General features: G+C 41.4%; 2 pseudogenes; one reads left to right on the forward strand and one right to left on the reverse strand.

The window, feature by feature from the left end:
* Positions 1–219: 219 nt before the first annotated feature.
* The window catches only part of LOC128588611 (glutamate dehydrogenase 1, mitochondrial-like), a 41,562-nt pseudogene continuing 25,776 nt past the window's right edge, over positions 220–16,005 (reverse strand).
* LOC128589498 (uncharacterized) lies at positions 3,846–4,018 on the forward strand (annotated as a pseudogene).

The following is a 16,005-nucleotide window of genomic DNA, read 5'->3' on the forward strand; positions in this document are numbered from 1 at the left end:
TTCATAATCTTATCAATCTTTACATTTTTATGTCCTAGATCTATGAGCTTCTCTTTTCCACCCCCAGATCATTTTATCCTCTTTTGGGAAAAATGATTTGGGGGATCAGCAGGGGATTGAGCCAAAGGACTGGGCCTTTTTTTTTTTTTTTTTTTTTTATCAATCTTTTTCTTGATTAACCCCTCAGCATTATCCCAGGCAATTGTTGGCAAACTTTCTCATTGTAATCTTAGCCTTCTCATTTTTTTTTTTTTTAACAGAAACTGCTATTATTTTTGTTTGCAATCTGTAAAATTGAATTATTTTGCTGATGTAAAATACCAATAACTTACTTGAGGACCATGTCATCTTCTGAAAATGCCACACACCTACTTCTTAAATGTGTTTAAGTTACAGCACTCCCTAGACTTAGAGCAAAAGCAGCAAGTGGCTGACTGCTCTTGACTGTGCCTTCCTTGGCAATAGCAATGACTGTCTTGGGAAGAGCCAGAGTGAGAGAATTTTTTATTTCAAGTCACAACACCTAAAATGGCTATCTGTAGGTGATGTCTATGCTAATACTCATCCGATTGTATATGATCCCCTAACATTAATTACTTTCTTCGTAAGTGGCTGATTTGGTTTGACTTGTTCAGAATGGTGTCTATTATCTAATGAGTCAGGAGAGAAAGCGATTTTTGTGGTTACATGTAAACTTGTGATAAGTCCGCAGAAGTTACAGGTGAAGAGGGTAGTGAGGAAGTCAGTCACGATCCACCTATGTGAAGGTCACATCAGCTTTATTGTATACTTTGAAGACTTTCTCAATGGCATCAACATAGGCCGCTGTTCTCAGGTCCAGTCCCAGGTCATCATGGATGTGCTCATAACTTGCCTGGCAGAACACTCGATTGCATATTTCAAGCCAGAGTGCATGCTGTCTTTCTCAGAGGCACCCAATATCCTGTCTTGAAACTCTGTAGAATACAATGGAAATAGTTCCGCCATGCTTTCTAAATTTTCTTTCTAAATTCTTTTGAACAGACATGAGCAAATGGTACTTAGAGACCCTTTCGATTTGAAGGTCAATTGGCCATAGCTGACATGATTCAGATTCTTCAGCCACTCAAAGTAAAATACTGTCACTCCTCTGGCAGTGACATGGCCATCATGTGGAGTTGTTGGCCCACTGGCACCTTCTTGGCCTTTGCTCTGGGTACATTTGGTCAACTGCATCTCACTGGCAACAGGGATGAGTATATCACCGTCAGCTTCCAAGGTGCTTCCATCACAGGGCTTTTGCCTTGGGGAAGCCCATGATGGATCTATGTTGCAATTTGAAGTCTTTCAGTTCCTTTGGGTCAGTACCATCAGGATTCCATATACTCCCTTCAGATTTACTGACATCAACACATTTAGCACCAAAATGATGTAAATACCTTATAGAGCACAGGCCCATATTGCCAAGTCCCTGAACAATAAACCTTTTATCTCCAAACCCCGATGTCATTCCTAAAATGCTCACACAAGAGGTTTCACTGATGTAGTTTTCAATCCCATGTAAACCACCATGGCCAGTAGCAGAGATGTAGTGTGGATACCTCCTTGACTGATGGGTTTACCAGTATCTAGGCATGTGCATTAATGTAACAGTGCCCCCCACCGCTGCATAGGTGTCAGTGATCCAGGACATATCCTGCTCACCTGTGCTCATATCCAGGGCAGGCACATCAATGCCAGGACCGATAAAACCATTCTTAGCTAGCTCCGTGGTGAATCTCCTTGTGATCTTTTCTAATTCATTGTCTGCATAGTTCATGGGATTGAGTTTAACACCAGCTTTAGCGCCCCCAAATGGCACATCAACTACCGCACACCATATATGTCACCAGAAGTGTGGAAGGAAGGAAAGAAGGAAGGAAAGCAGTAAGTAAGTTAGTTTTTATTAATACTTCATCTTCACTCGCATCCGCGCTGTAAGGGTCACCTCTCTTGAGGGCGTCTGGGGCTGGTTGTGCTGGGTCCGGCAGCCTTTGATGACCTCCCAGGAGGCATTGTCATGCGGGATGGGGAAGGAGAAGCTCAGCATGTGGTTGCAGGATTTTGCGCACCTGGTTCTGTTTCTGATCCTCGCGGTCCGGGTCCTCAGGCCCTCCACCAGCTTTTCTTCCGTGATGCCAGAAGCCTCCACTGTCTTGAAGAAGTTAAGGTCGTCCTCGCCATCAGTCACTGCCTTGCCATAGTGGCATCGGGTGGCTGCCGTCTACTCCTGGGCCCAGGACAACACCAAAGCCGAGTTATATTTAATACCGACAATTCTGAAGACATTTCTATTTTACTTTAACAACTTTAAAATAGTTTTATTTATTTATTTATTTATTTTTTTGAGACAGAGCCTCAAGCTGTCACCCTGGGTAGAGTGCCATGGCATCACAGCTCACAGCAACCTCCAACTCCTGGGCTCAAGAGATTCTCCTGCCTCCACCTCCCAAGTAGCTGGGACTACAGGAGCCTGCCACAATGCCCGGCTATTTTTTTGGTTGCAGCTGTCATTGTTGTTGGAGAACCGGGGCTGGATTTGAATAAAATAGTTTTATTAACCAAAGGTTTCTTTCTTTCTTCTTCTTCTTCTTTTTTTAATTAAAACAGGATCTCACTCTGTTGATCAGGCTATCACCTCATAATAGCTCACAGCAACCTCAAACTCCTGGACTCAAGCAATCCTTTTGTCTCAGCCTTTGAGTACCTAGGACTACAGGCATGTGTCACCAGCTGAGCTAATTTTAAAAAAAAGTTTTGTAGAGATGTTGCTATGTTGCGCAGACTGATATCAAACTTCTGGCCTCAAGCAATACTCTTACCTTAGCCTTCTGAAGTGCTTAGATTACAGGCTGAGCCACCTTGCCTAGCCCATTAACAAAAGATTACTGAAGTCATATGAACTAAAAGGCATTTGAGTTAGTTTCTGATAAAATATTTGATGACTTAAAATAAAGCCAGTGAATTAGAGCTCTTTCATATATTTTGGTAGGATTTATGGCAACAGTAGATGAAGTAGAAATGTAGAGGCATCAGGGGTTGATTAGAAGTCAACACAGCGTGTGAGAACCCAACATGGAGTTGCTTTATCCTCTACACAGTGCATTACCCACAGTTAGGGTGTTTGTGCAGGAGCTGTCCCTGCTCTGCTTATGTCACCCGCTCAATTACAGAGTGCATTCTTTTCCCCAAGGCAGCATGGTGGAAGGTGTAGGACAGCCAGAAGTGCTTAGGAAGGTATGTCCTTTATTTATTTTTTATTTTTTTATTTTTTTGGCCGGGGCTAGGTTTGAACCCACCACCTCCGGCATATGGCACCCTACTCCTTGAGCCACAGGGGCCGCCCAAGGAAGGTATGTCCTTTAACCAGTGACTGATGGGGTGGGGATGTGCACACTCCCACTCTTTTGCCCTCTCTTTGGGATGACTTTGAGGTCATCCTACAATGTCCCCCAAGCCCTCTGTAGGAAGGAGTCAAAATTGCCCTCTGTGGGACTTACCTTGATGTTGTACCCACTCTTGGCCCCTTTCTGCTCCTACTTCCTGCTTCTGTTTCCCTGGAAATAATTCCTACTAAATCATTTTCACTCTAAGGCAGTATTGTTTAAAGAAACTTTTGTTTCAGTGACCTAGAGGGGTGTGCGTGTGTGCGTGTGTGAGTGTGTATTAAGTTACCATTTAACATGTATTATTTCTTACTCTGGAACCAAAAAGTTTAAAAGCCAATGTCCTATACCCATTACACTGTCTATTTGTGTATAGTTTACTGAGCTGGAAAGTTTCCTGGATGCCTAAGAACAAGAACTGCAAATCAGATTTCAAATCTTATTGCTTGAGTACAGTGACTTAAAGTATATTGAATAAATGCAGTCTTGTCCTAGGCAGCCTGACACTGTCCTAAAAGAAATCCCCAGAAGTCCATCTTGGGTTTTGAATTTGCAGTAAGAGGTATGAATATTCTAGCTCAGTTTGATGATCATTTATGATACTGCAAACAGGACAAGAAACATGTATTAGTTGTGGCTCTAAAGAACTTTAGTACAATTGGCTAGGCTGGTTTTTGACCTCTCTGGGCAGTCAACCCTGCCAAATAACTTTCAAAGTCCAGGTTTCCCTTTGCTAAGGCTGATAAATGTGGTATAAAGGTTGTAATGGTTAGATATTAGTTGTAGGTTAGCAGAAACAGAAAGAATGAATTTGCTTTGCAGCAGAGCCAGAGGATATGACTGATTACAAGTCAAGATGGTCATCCAGAGTTCTGGCCCTCTCAAAGTTGCTCTGCATTTACTCCCAAAGATAATACAATTGAAAGAAGAGACAATAGCACGCCACATGCTCACTAACAACCAATGCAATTTAGCGAATGTGTCAGACAAGTTCCTATCAGTCAGATTTGTGGGGATCTTGGAGTAGGCCTGGCTTCCAGCTTGGGAGGCCACAAGCTACCAGGATCCATGGGAGGCCAAGAGCATCCATTCTACGAGTACAGTGGAGATAAAATCTGGAAGACAATGCCAAGAGAAGGACAGGACACTCATCTCCCTTGGGGTCCCTGCTATCATGGTTTGATGATCTTTATTTGTCAGATCATGATGTAACACTGGCTCCATATTTTAAAAATACTGAAAAATATGCTGAAAATGTGATGGAATAATTCAGACAAAAGGAAGGAGCTATAAGCTCATCAAATTTAGGATGAAGATGGCTGTGAGATATTAATTTGGAGAATCTCTAATATTGTCCCAAAGGAGATCCTTACTTCCTGATATGTGTGGACATTCTGGACACCATGAAGTGTGCTGCTGTGTAAGGAGTGGATGCTTATCCACACCACCAAGGGCTCTGTTAAGCAGAATACTAAGCATAGGTATCGGTCCCTGGAGGGGAACTCCATGCCCTGCTACAAATCCTAGGGGAGAAGTCTAAACACCTCACTAACTTATTTTTTATGTGCGTATGCATTTTTGAGACAGAGTCTCATGCTGTTGCCCAGCCTAGAGTGCTGTGGTGTTAGCCTAGCTCACAGCAACCTTACACTCCTGGATTCAAGTGATCCTTCTACCTCAGCCTCCGAACTTGCTGGGGCTACAGGTGCCTGCCACAGAGCCTGGTTAATATTTCTAGTTTTTAGTAGATACAGAGTCTTGCTCTTGCTCAGGCTGATCTTGAACTCCTGAGCTCAATAAATTCACTCACCCTGGCTTCCTGAAGTGCTGAGATTACAGGTGTGAGCCACTGTGCCTGGCCACTTCATTAACTTCTACTAAGGTTCTTATTTTTGGCAACATTCTAGATCTGACAGGAGGTTTTGCACAGACCCAGCTGCCAGTGTATGAGTTTGAAGAGACAGAGCATCTGAGCACCTGCACTATAAGTCAGGTAAAGCAACTATTGATCATAGAGGGGCAGCAAGAATCAACAGAAGGCTAGGATTCATGGTGAGCTAGCCTCATTCATGACTCAGGGAATCTTCCCAGGGTGGACTGAGTCTTATCTGTGCTCTTCTTTGCACCATAGCTAAAGGACCCCCAGAAGCACTCTACTCTAGTTGTATACTTGGAAGGCACTTGGGTTGCTGAGCCAAGCATTGTAGGATATCCTGTTCTAGGGAGGAAGAGACAAAGCCTGGGCTATGCAGGGTCTTTCCTCCTTATCTTAGAATGATGTTTTCTTGGTATATTCTGTACAAGAATTGCAAACAAGGGAAGGTAGGCCAAGACTATTCACAAGCTTGTCGTTCTGCCTGGTTGAAGTATAATTTAGCATGAGCCAACTCTCTCTCAATTCCACGTTTACTCTGCTACTTTCTGATTATGACTTCAGATTGGAAGTATGGATCATGGACAGCACCTTTTCTCATCATTGGAAGGACGTGTTCCCCACTGAAACTTAAAATATTGGGTTTTGAGACTAAGTGAATTTTAAGCAAGTTTGGGTTTTGTGGGAGTCAGTTTTCAGAACCAAACTCCCATCCAGGTGTTGACTATCCAAGCTTCTGTTTGACCAATCTGAGAGTCATGCCAGGGTCAGGACTCTGAGGCTCATTCTGAAACTGGCCATTAGATTGCACATGTTCCAGGGCCATGCAGGAGCACTAGGACCTTGCCAGAGAGGATCCTGAGGCTGAGCTGAAGATTTTTGGGACAAACAGTGCAAGCTGATTGCTGACTAGGAGTAGCATATGTTGAATATTGGTGTGACCTATTGTTCAGCAGTGAAGAATTGCTTTCACTTGGGTGGTGGGATGAGAGAAAGCTTTGACTTCGTGGAGTAAAATGGGTGAAAGGGAGATGGGGGTGTGCAGTTTTATCCACTTTCTGGCCTACTATTCCTGGAGAGGTAGTTGAGAAAGAGACTTCAGGGCCCTGTCTCCAGAAGAAGCAATGCTCCATTCCAGCAGTAATGAGGGGATCTCCAGCTCAGGATTCCATCTTGGTCCAACTAGCAAGGTGGGTGGCTCCCATGAGGCATGGTGGGGTGGGATGTGGGGGGAGACCCTTGGCTCATAGTGCATAAATATTAAATATTTAAAATAAACTCTTCCCTACAGTACTTTCACATAAACCTTTTACTGTAATTGTTGTGAGGACACACCATTTCCCCCCAAAGCAGATTGTGATTAATCAACAATATGCTGATTAAGCATCTGCAGGAGAAGCAGAGCTAAACACTGTAGGAGATTAAAGATTTATAGCACAAACTTCATCCTTGCACTTGAGGAATTTGCAGTCTAGCTGCAAATAGGACATGTCAATGAAACACCTAGAAAATAACTGCCAAAAAAAGTACTAATCTAAGTATAATACCTTAGCATACTTTTCCCACCCTTCCACTGCCTCTCCCCACAGGGAGGCTCCACCCAGCTCCAGTTGGCAGAACTCTGGGTGCACTAGGCAGATAGGATGAATCTTCCCTTTAGTGCCCCTCCTCCTCACTGTGGAGCACAGTTATTGTTGACAGTTTCTCTGCACCCCTTCATCCACTCCCTTCCCACAGGGCTCAGTCGACTGGGATGGGAAGAGTGTGAGAGTGGTAGGGGAGGAGTGGTTTTATGTAGAGATGTGTCCAGAGAATGAACCCTACAAATGTGGTCATGCTCAGATAAAAATAGTTTTAATTTCCTTTTTTTTTCAGAAAAATGTTCTTTATTCTTTATCAGCATTTCTCCAACACTATACACCACAACTCACTTCTTCCTCTTTATTTATTTATTTATTGTTTGGGATTCATTGAGGGTACAAAAGAATTAGGTTTCACTTATTGCATTTGTTAGATAAAGTCCCTCTTATAATTGTGTCCTGCCCCCAAGAGGTGTGCCATACACCATGCCCCCCATCCTCTTCCCTCCTCCCCTCTCCCCACTTGCTCATTCACCTCTTGTATTAGCTCATCTACTGCCTTCATGTTAGAATTGAGTACATTAGGGTGGCGCCTGTGGCTCAGTGAGCAGGGCGCCGGCCCCATTTGCTGAGTGTGACGGGTTCAAACCCAGCCCCGGCCAAACTGCAACCAAAAAATAGCTGGGCGTTGTGGTGGGCGTCTGTAGTCCCAGCTACTCGGGAAGCTGAGGCAGGAGAATCGCCTAAGCCCAGGAGTTGGAGGTTGCTGTGAGCTGTGTGATGCCACGGCACTCTACCGAGGGCAATAAAGTAAAATTCTGTCTCTACAAAAAAAAAAAAAAAAAAGAATTGAGTACATTGGATTCTTGCTTCTTCATTGTTGTGATGCTTTACTAAGAAGAATGTGTTCCACCTCCATCCAGGTTAATACAAAAGATGTAAAGTCTCCATCTTTTTTAGTGGCTGCATAGTATTCCAAGTTATACACGTACCACAGCTTGTTAATTCATTCCTGGGTTGGTGGGCATTTCAGTTGTTTCCACATTTTGGCGATTGTAAATTGAGCTGCAATAAACAGTCTAGTGCAAATGTCCTTTTGATAAAAGGATTTTTTTTTTCTTCTGGGTAGATGCCTAATAATGGGATTGCAGGATCAAACAAGATGTCTAATTTGAGTTCTTTGAGGATTCTCCACACTTCCTTCCAAAAAGGTTGTATTAGTTTGCAGTCCCACCAGCAGTGTAAAAGTGTTCCCTTCTCTCCACATCCACGCCAGCATCTGCAGCTTTGAGACTGTGATGTGGGCCATTCTCACTGGGGTTAGATGATATCTCAGGGTAGTTTCGATTTGAATTTCTCTGTTGACTAGGGATGATAAGCATTTTTCATATGTTTATTAGCCATTCTTCTGTATTCTTTAGAGAAGGTTCTATTCATGTCTCTTGTCCAGTGATATACAGGATTGTTGGGTCTTTTCTTGTTGATTAATTTGAGTTCTCTATAGAGCCTAGTTATCAAGCTTTTGTCCAATTAATAATATGCAAATATCTTTTCCCATACTGAAGGTTGTCTGTTTGCTTTGGTTGTTGTTTCCTTAGCTGTACAGAAGCTTTTCAGTTTAATTAAGTCCCATTTCTTTATTTTTTTTGTTGTTGCAATTGCAATGGAAGTCTTCTTCATAAAATCTTTCCCCAGGCTGATATCTTCAAGTGTTTTTCCCACACTTTCTTCAAGGATTTTTATTGTTTCATGCCTTAGATTTAAATCTTTTACCCATCTTGAATCAATTTTTGTAAGTGGTGAGAGGTGCAGGTCCAGTTTCAGTCATGTACATGTGGTTATCCAGTTCTCGCAATACCATTTATTGAATTGGGATTCTTTGCCCCAGTGTATCTTCTTGTTTGGTTTATCAAAGATCAGATGGCTGTAAGATTTTAGTTTCATCTTATGGTTTTCTATTTGGTTCCAAATGTTTATGTCTCCATTTTTGTGCCAATACCATGCTGTTCAGATCACTGTGGCCTTGTAGGATAGCCAAAAGTATGGTAGGGAGATACCCCCAGCTTTGTTTTTATTACTAAGAATTGCCTTAGCTATGTGGTGTTTCTTCTGGATCCATACAAAACAAATAATTATTTTTTCCAAATCTTGAAAGTATGATGATGTATTTTTATGGGGATTGTGCTGAATCTATGGATTGCTTTGGTAGTATAGACATTTTCACAATGTTGATTCTTCCTAGCCATGAGCATGGTATGTTCTTCCATTTGTTAATACTGTCTACTATTTCTTTTCTGAGGGTTTCATAATTTTCTTTGTAGAGGTCCTTCACTTCTTTTGTTAGGTATATTCTTAGGTATTTCAATTTTTTTGAGGCTACTGTGAAGGGAATAGTGTCCTTGATTAGCTTCTCATCTTGACTTATTGCATATACAAAGGTTACTGATATGTGGATGTTGATCTTATATCCTGAGACATTGCTGTATTTTTTGATCACTTCCAGGGATTTTGTGGTTGAGTCTTTGGCGTTTTATAAGTATAAGATAATATTGTCAGCAAAGAGCAAGAGTTTGACCTCCTCTGTCCCCATTTGGATGCCCTTTATTTCCTTCTCTTGCTTGATTGTATTGGCTAGAACTTACACACTAGGCTGAATAGTAGTGGCGATAGAGGACAACCATATATAGTTCCAGTTCTAAGTGGAAAAGCTTTCAGTTTTACTCCATTCAGTATATTAGCTATGGGTTTGTTGTAGATGGCTTTATCAGATTAAAAAATATGCCATCTGTGCCTATACTCTTAAATGTTCTAATTAGAAAAGGATGCTGAATTTTATTGAATGTTTTTTTCTGTATCTATTGAGAGGATCACATGGTCTTTGTTTTTGCTTCTATTGATATAGTGGATTATGTTTATGGATTTGTATATGTTAAACCAGCCCTGCATCTCTATAATGAAACCTACTTGATCATGATGATTTATTTTTTTAATGTGTAGCTCTAATCTATTGGCTAGGGTTTTATTGAGAATTTTTGCTTCTATATTCATTAATGAAATTGGTCTGAAATTCCCTTTTTAGTTGGGTCTTTTCCAGGTTTTAGTATCAGGGTATTTGCTTCATAGAATGTGTTGGGGGAAAAGTCTATCTTTCTCAATTTTTTGGAATAATTTCTGTAGTATGGGTATAAGCTCCTATTTGAAGGTTTGATAGAATTCTCATGTGAAGCCATTTGGACCAGGGCTTTTTTTTAATTGGGATTTTTTTTTTATTGTTTCTTCAATCTCAGTTCCTGAAATCAGTCTGTTCAAGAGATCTATTTTTTCTTGATTAATCTAGGGAGAGGGTGTGATTCCAGTTATTGATCCATTTCCTCCACATTGTTTATTTTTTGCAGTTTTTTTTTTTTTTTTTTGCCAGGGCTGGGTTTGAACCTGCCACCTCTGGTATATGGGGCTGGCCGCCCTACTCCTTTGAGCCACAGGCACCGCCCTCCTCCACGTTGTTAAATTTCTGGGCATAGAGTTTCTTGTAGTACTCAGAGATGATCTCTTGTATCTCTGTGGCATCTGTTGTTATTTCCCCTTTATCATTTCTGATTGAGGTTATTAGAAATTTTACTTTTCTGTTTCTAGTTAATCTGGCCAAAGATTTATCAATTTTATTTAGTTTTTTGAAAAACCAACTTTTTGTTTCATTAATTTTATGAATGATTCTTTTGTTTTCAATTCCATTAATCTCTCATTTAATTTTGGTTACTTCTTTTCTTCTGCTGGGTTTGGGATTAGATTGTTCTAATCTAATCTTCTTTTTTCAATTCCAGAAGATGGTTCATGAGTTCTTGATGCACTCTCTTTCAAATTTAGGCATCTGGCTCAGCACCCGTAGCACAGTGGTTATGGTGCCTGCCACATACACTAAGGCTGGTGGGTTTGAACCCGGCCGGGGTCAACTGCAATTAAAAAAAATAGCCAGGCATTGTGGTGGGCACTTGTAGTCTCAGCTACTGAGAGGCTGAGGCGAAAGAATTGCTTAATTCTTACTACTTAATTCTTACTACTAAGAATCAGGTTGCTGTGAGCTATGATGCCATGGCTCTTTACCAAGAGGACATAGTGAGACTCTGTCAAAAAAAAAAAAATCCTCCACATTTAGGCATCTAATGTGATAAATTTCCCTTTTAAGACTGCTTTTGCAGTATTCCACAGTTTTTGGTAACTTGTGTCTTCTTTTTGTTACGTTTGAGGAACTTAACAATTTCCTCTTTTATCTCTTCCTGAACTCAACTATCATTCAGCCTAAAGTTGTTTAATTTCCAAGTCTTTGTTTGGGGATGAATGTTTTTGTTGGAATTTAGTTGCAACTTTACTGCCTTGTGGTCTGAGAAGATACAAAGTATAACTTCTTTTCTTTTAATTTTGCTTAGGTGTGATTCGTATCCTAGGATGTGGTTGATTTTGGAGTATGTAACATAGACTGATGAGAAAAATGTATATTCCTTAGCTTTGGAATGGTGTGTTATATGTGTATGTCTATTACTCCCATTTGTTCTAGGGTCACATTTAAGTCATTTGTATCTTTGTTTAGTTTCTGTTTAGAGGATCTGCTGAGTTTTCTCAGAGGGATGTTAAAGCCCCTGGGTATTACGGTGTTATGAGATATCCTATTGTTCAGAGCCATTAAAGTCTGTTTCATAAATCTGGGAGCATTTAAGTTGGGTGCATAAATATTTAAAATCAAAATGTCTTCTTGTTGTACTGTTCCTTTGACCAGTATAAAATGCCTATCTTTGTCTTTCTTAACTTTAGTTTCTTTAAATCCACTTGTATCTGAAAATAAGATTGCAGCCCCTTCTTTCTTCTGATTTCCATTTGCTTAAATACTGTTTTCCATCCCTTAACCCTGGGTCTTGGATTTGTCCTTCAAGGCTGGGTGTGTCTCCTGGAGATAGCGTATGAATGGCTTGTGCGTTTTTCTCCAATCAGCCAGCCTCTGCCTCTTCAGTGGTAAATTCAGTCCATTGACCTTTATTGAGAAAATTGATAAGTGTGGTGGAATTCTACTCATCTTATTTCATAAAAGTCCATTGTGTAGTTTTATCCTTTGCACCAAAGGCTAAGTTTTGACCTTTAGCTCCTGGGTGTTTACTTTGCTGGTGGTCCATTGTGATGGTCAGTGTTGAGAATGGGTCTAAGTATTTCCTGTAGAGCTGGTCTTGTTGTGGTGGATTTCCTCCGTGTTTGTATATCCACAAAAGATTTGATTTCTCTATCAATTTTGAAGCTTACTTTAGCAGGACACAGAATTCTGGGCTGAAAATTGTTTTGTTTAACAATGTTGAAGGTGGATGATCATGCTTTTCTGGCTTGGAGGGTTTCAATTAAGAAGTCTACTGTCATTCTAATGGCTCTGCTTCTGGCTGCTTGCAGAATTTTTTCTTTTATCTTGATTTTGGACAGATTCATTACAATGTGTCTTGGAGAGGGTCTTTTTGAGTTGAGATGACCAGGGTTTGATATCCATCTGAAAGGAGTGTGGTTGGGTTTTTAGTAAAACTTGGGAAGTTTTCATTTATGATAGTCTCTAGTAGGGTTTCCATTCCTTTGGGACAATCTTCTGCTCTTTCAGGAATCCCTATTATTTGTATGTTTGAATGCTTCATGGGGTCTCGTAGTTCTCCAAGTGCCTGTTTTGCTTTCTCTCTCTTCTGCCTCTTTAACTACTGAGGTTAACTTGAAAACTTTATCCTCTAGCTCTGAGGTTCTTTCTTCTCCATAGTCCAACCTATTTTTGATACTTTCTACTGCGTCTTTACATTCCCTGATTGTCTCCTTCATTTCCTTAAGCTCCACCATATCCTTTCTATGTTCTGCATAACTCTCATCTCACTATTGGTTCTGTCTTTTCATTTTCTCGTCCATTCCTTTTATTGTCGCTATCATCCATATTTTAAATTCCCTTTATGTCAAGTCCATTAATTCTTTGTAGGCAGAGTCTTCTGCAGTAGCTGCCTCATGGTCCCTTGGGGGAGTTCCTCTATTTTGCTTTTTCATGTTGCCTGAATTTTTCTGTTGGTTCCTCTTCATGTGTTCTTTCTTCTTGTTCACCTTCTTGTCCTCCTTTTCCCTTCTCACTGCCTCCTTTGCTTCAAATTACCTTGTGTTAGAGCTTAGGTCTTGAAGTGTCCTCAGCCTGAGCAAAGCCAAACTCTTCCTCATGGCCAAATAAACAAGTCCTTGCTCTTGATGACAACATGTTGCAATATGTCACTGGGACACCAGGTGGTGCTGTATTTTTTTAGGAGACAGAAAGCCCAGCCAGCAACTTCTATGGTCCTTATTCCAAACTTAGTTGTCTTAGGTGATTGTTTCCTCAGCATTCAGACTCTGCTGGGTTGGGATCTTACAGTTCACAAGAATCCTTCAGGGGCAGGTCTCACAGTGCTCTCTGACTCCAGATTCTGTTGGGTGCAGGTGTCCCTCAGGCTGTCCCAAGAGTGGAATTCTGATCCCAGCAGACAGAATTAAGATGGCTCTGCTTTAGGCCCCTGCTAAGACCTTCTCATGACCTTCCCACAATGGCAGCCTCCTGGCCATTGACACCTTCTCATTATGGGCCTCTCCAGCCACTAAACCTATGGCAAATTTACTCCAACTTGCATTGAAATCTGGTTGCTGTATACTGTTCAAAGCTTCACCTACTCTTCCAAGCTTTCCACTCAATGCACAGCTTCCCCCAACAACTGAAAACTCCAGAAAGGCTTCCTTCTAACCCAGATCTCCGTGGGGGGCCAGCCAATCCCAGCTGGTCATGATCACTTGCCTAATTCATCAGATTTCCACTGCTTTGGATCATATGCTATAGCCAGCTCACCACCTCCTTCCTGGACTCCCTGAGCTATGACTGTGGATAAGGTTCCTGTGCCAGGTATGGTTGGGTTCTCTCTTTTTCCCTAGTCATTCTAGGAGAGCTCAGCTGAACAGTCATTCTGGTCTGCCATCTTGCTCTGTTCCAGTTTTAATTTCTTTAGTTGTCTTCTGTTAACATTGAATGGGTGTGATTAGTTGAATGGGGTCAGACATACCTTGTTTTTTTTTTTTTTTCAGACATACCTTGTTAAATTGATAAGTATCTGCTGAGTCTCACACATGATGAAGGAAGAGAAAAGGCAGGCAGGAGACCTGGGTGTGAACTTCTTGGGGTTCATCTGGTTGACTAGCAGCTTTTCCACATGCTCTCACTGGGTCTTCACACCTGAATCCCTATAATAAATGTTTCCTTCCTACTTGTGCTAATGCTTGTGTGAGTATAATTATTTGTGTATGATCCTTGGAACTAGACAGATTTAAGAGAGTGACAAAAGTACTACAGGAACCAACTTCTGCTGTTGGTCCAGTCTTTCTCCGTAGCGTGTCCAGGAATGAGTTAAGATGTACAGAATGTCATTTGAGGGACTATTTTTTCAATACTCCCAAGGATATTACATGGCTAATACCCTTTTAGAAGCAGGAGCAATGTAAGTTACATAAAATAGATGCTTTGGACAGTAGGGCTTAGTTTTCTCATGTAACCCAGATAGAGAAGGGCTGTTTCAGGCCCTAGTGGTCCCTCCTTTTCTTGGCCTGCCTCAATTGCCCCAACTGACCCATGATGACTTCCTGTGTCATGAGTTTGACCCTGCAGAGTAAGTGTAACTGGAGTTCAAAGGAAAGACCAGAGCACTATAGGGTGTGGTATGTTGAATTATAATGTTATTAGACATACTAAGGTCTAATATTAATCTAGAATAGGCAGTGAACTTGAAAGGGGAGGAAGACTCTGAAAGCTCAAACTTTCTCCCCTATTCCCTATCAGGGAACTCTGCAAGGCAGGGTGGCTTGGAATGGCCATATTTGAGTAATGGCTTTCCTTTATAGTATGGAATTAGAAGCCCTCTGGTCAAAAAACACACTTTGGACCAATAGTCGATAGTGACCTAAGTATTAAAGGTGAAGAAAGAATTCCTAACCCACTTGATATATACATTTAGAGGTTTTATGATTTATCATGGGGAGTCAAGGTGTTGAGTAAATCTGGTATTCATCAGCATTGGGAGGTAAATAGAGAAGATAAGGATGTTCTGAGCTCATAAAGACAAGAATAGAAAACAGGGACAAATAAGCACAGCAGCAGGCTGGCTCTCCCATCTTCATTCTTCATAACATGATTCTGGGTGGGAGGAGACTTGGGAAATATTGCAATATTGGAGCTTGAATCTTTGGGAAATCATTGTCTCTGAGTCAGGCTTGGCCTGCACATTGCCCAGCACCCTTAGTTTGGAGGTTCACATGACATGGTTTCTCCCCCATCTGGACTGAGCAGGGCCATGCTGTCAGAATAACTCCATCCTTGCTACTCTGTCACTGTGTGGCGAATTCTTCCTGAGGCCTTTAACTTCCTCATTTGGCTAGGGTCTCCTCCTTTCTTCCTTTTTGGATACAAGGGGAGGAAAGATAGCATCAGAACTTGCTGTGCTTCAGCCATTGTTTGTGGTGCTGTCTCTGTGTAGAGACCCAATTACCTTGAGTGTCTGGCTTCTAGTGTCACCCAGGGAACTGCAAAATTTACTCTTGCTCTAAGTTAAGTCCCTCTGCTATATGTTCTTACGTAGTTCTCTTTTGAAATAAACAAACGATTGTTTATTTAATGCTCATTTTTCGGGGATTCACTATGAGTACAATGAGATCTGAAACTGTGTCAGTCTTGCTTACTGCTATGTCCTTATTGCCGAGTACAGCAAAATCATTCTAGGCATTTCAAACAGGGACTTTAAACCAGGCATTGGTTACACAGGGCTGAGAAGCCAAATGGACTGGTGAAATAACCACATATTAGTGACAGCAGGACCCTGCTACCACGGAGCTGGAAGGACAGAGGAAGGAGCTGGGCAGCAACTTCATTTTGATAAACTTCATTGTGAATTACGTGGAATTTATGTGGAGGACGTTTTCTTCAGAACTTTGTTGTGAATTATGTGGAAGACATTTTCTTCTGCCAGGAGTGCTCAAAATACAAGTAAACATGTAGGCCATTTGACGTTACCCTGTTTGAAATCCAGCCTAGCTTTCCTGAGTCTCAAATCTAAAATCTGCAAGGGTAACGTTCCTCAAC

This window comes from Nycticebus coucang, chromosome 6 (genome assembly GCF_027406575.1).
Source record: "Nycticebus coucang isolate mNycCou1 chromosome 6, mNycCou1.pri, whole genome shotgun sequence".
Taxonomy (NCBI): domain Eukaryota; kingdom Metazoa; phylum Chordata; class Mammalia; order Primates; family Lorisidae; genus Nycticebus; species Nycticebus coucang.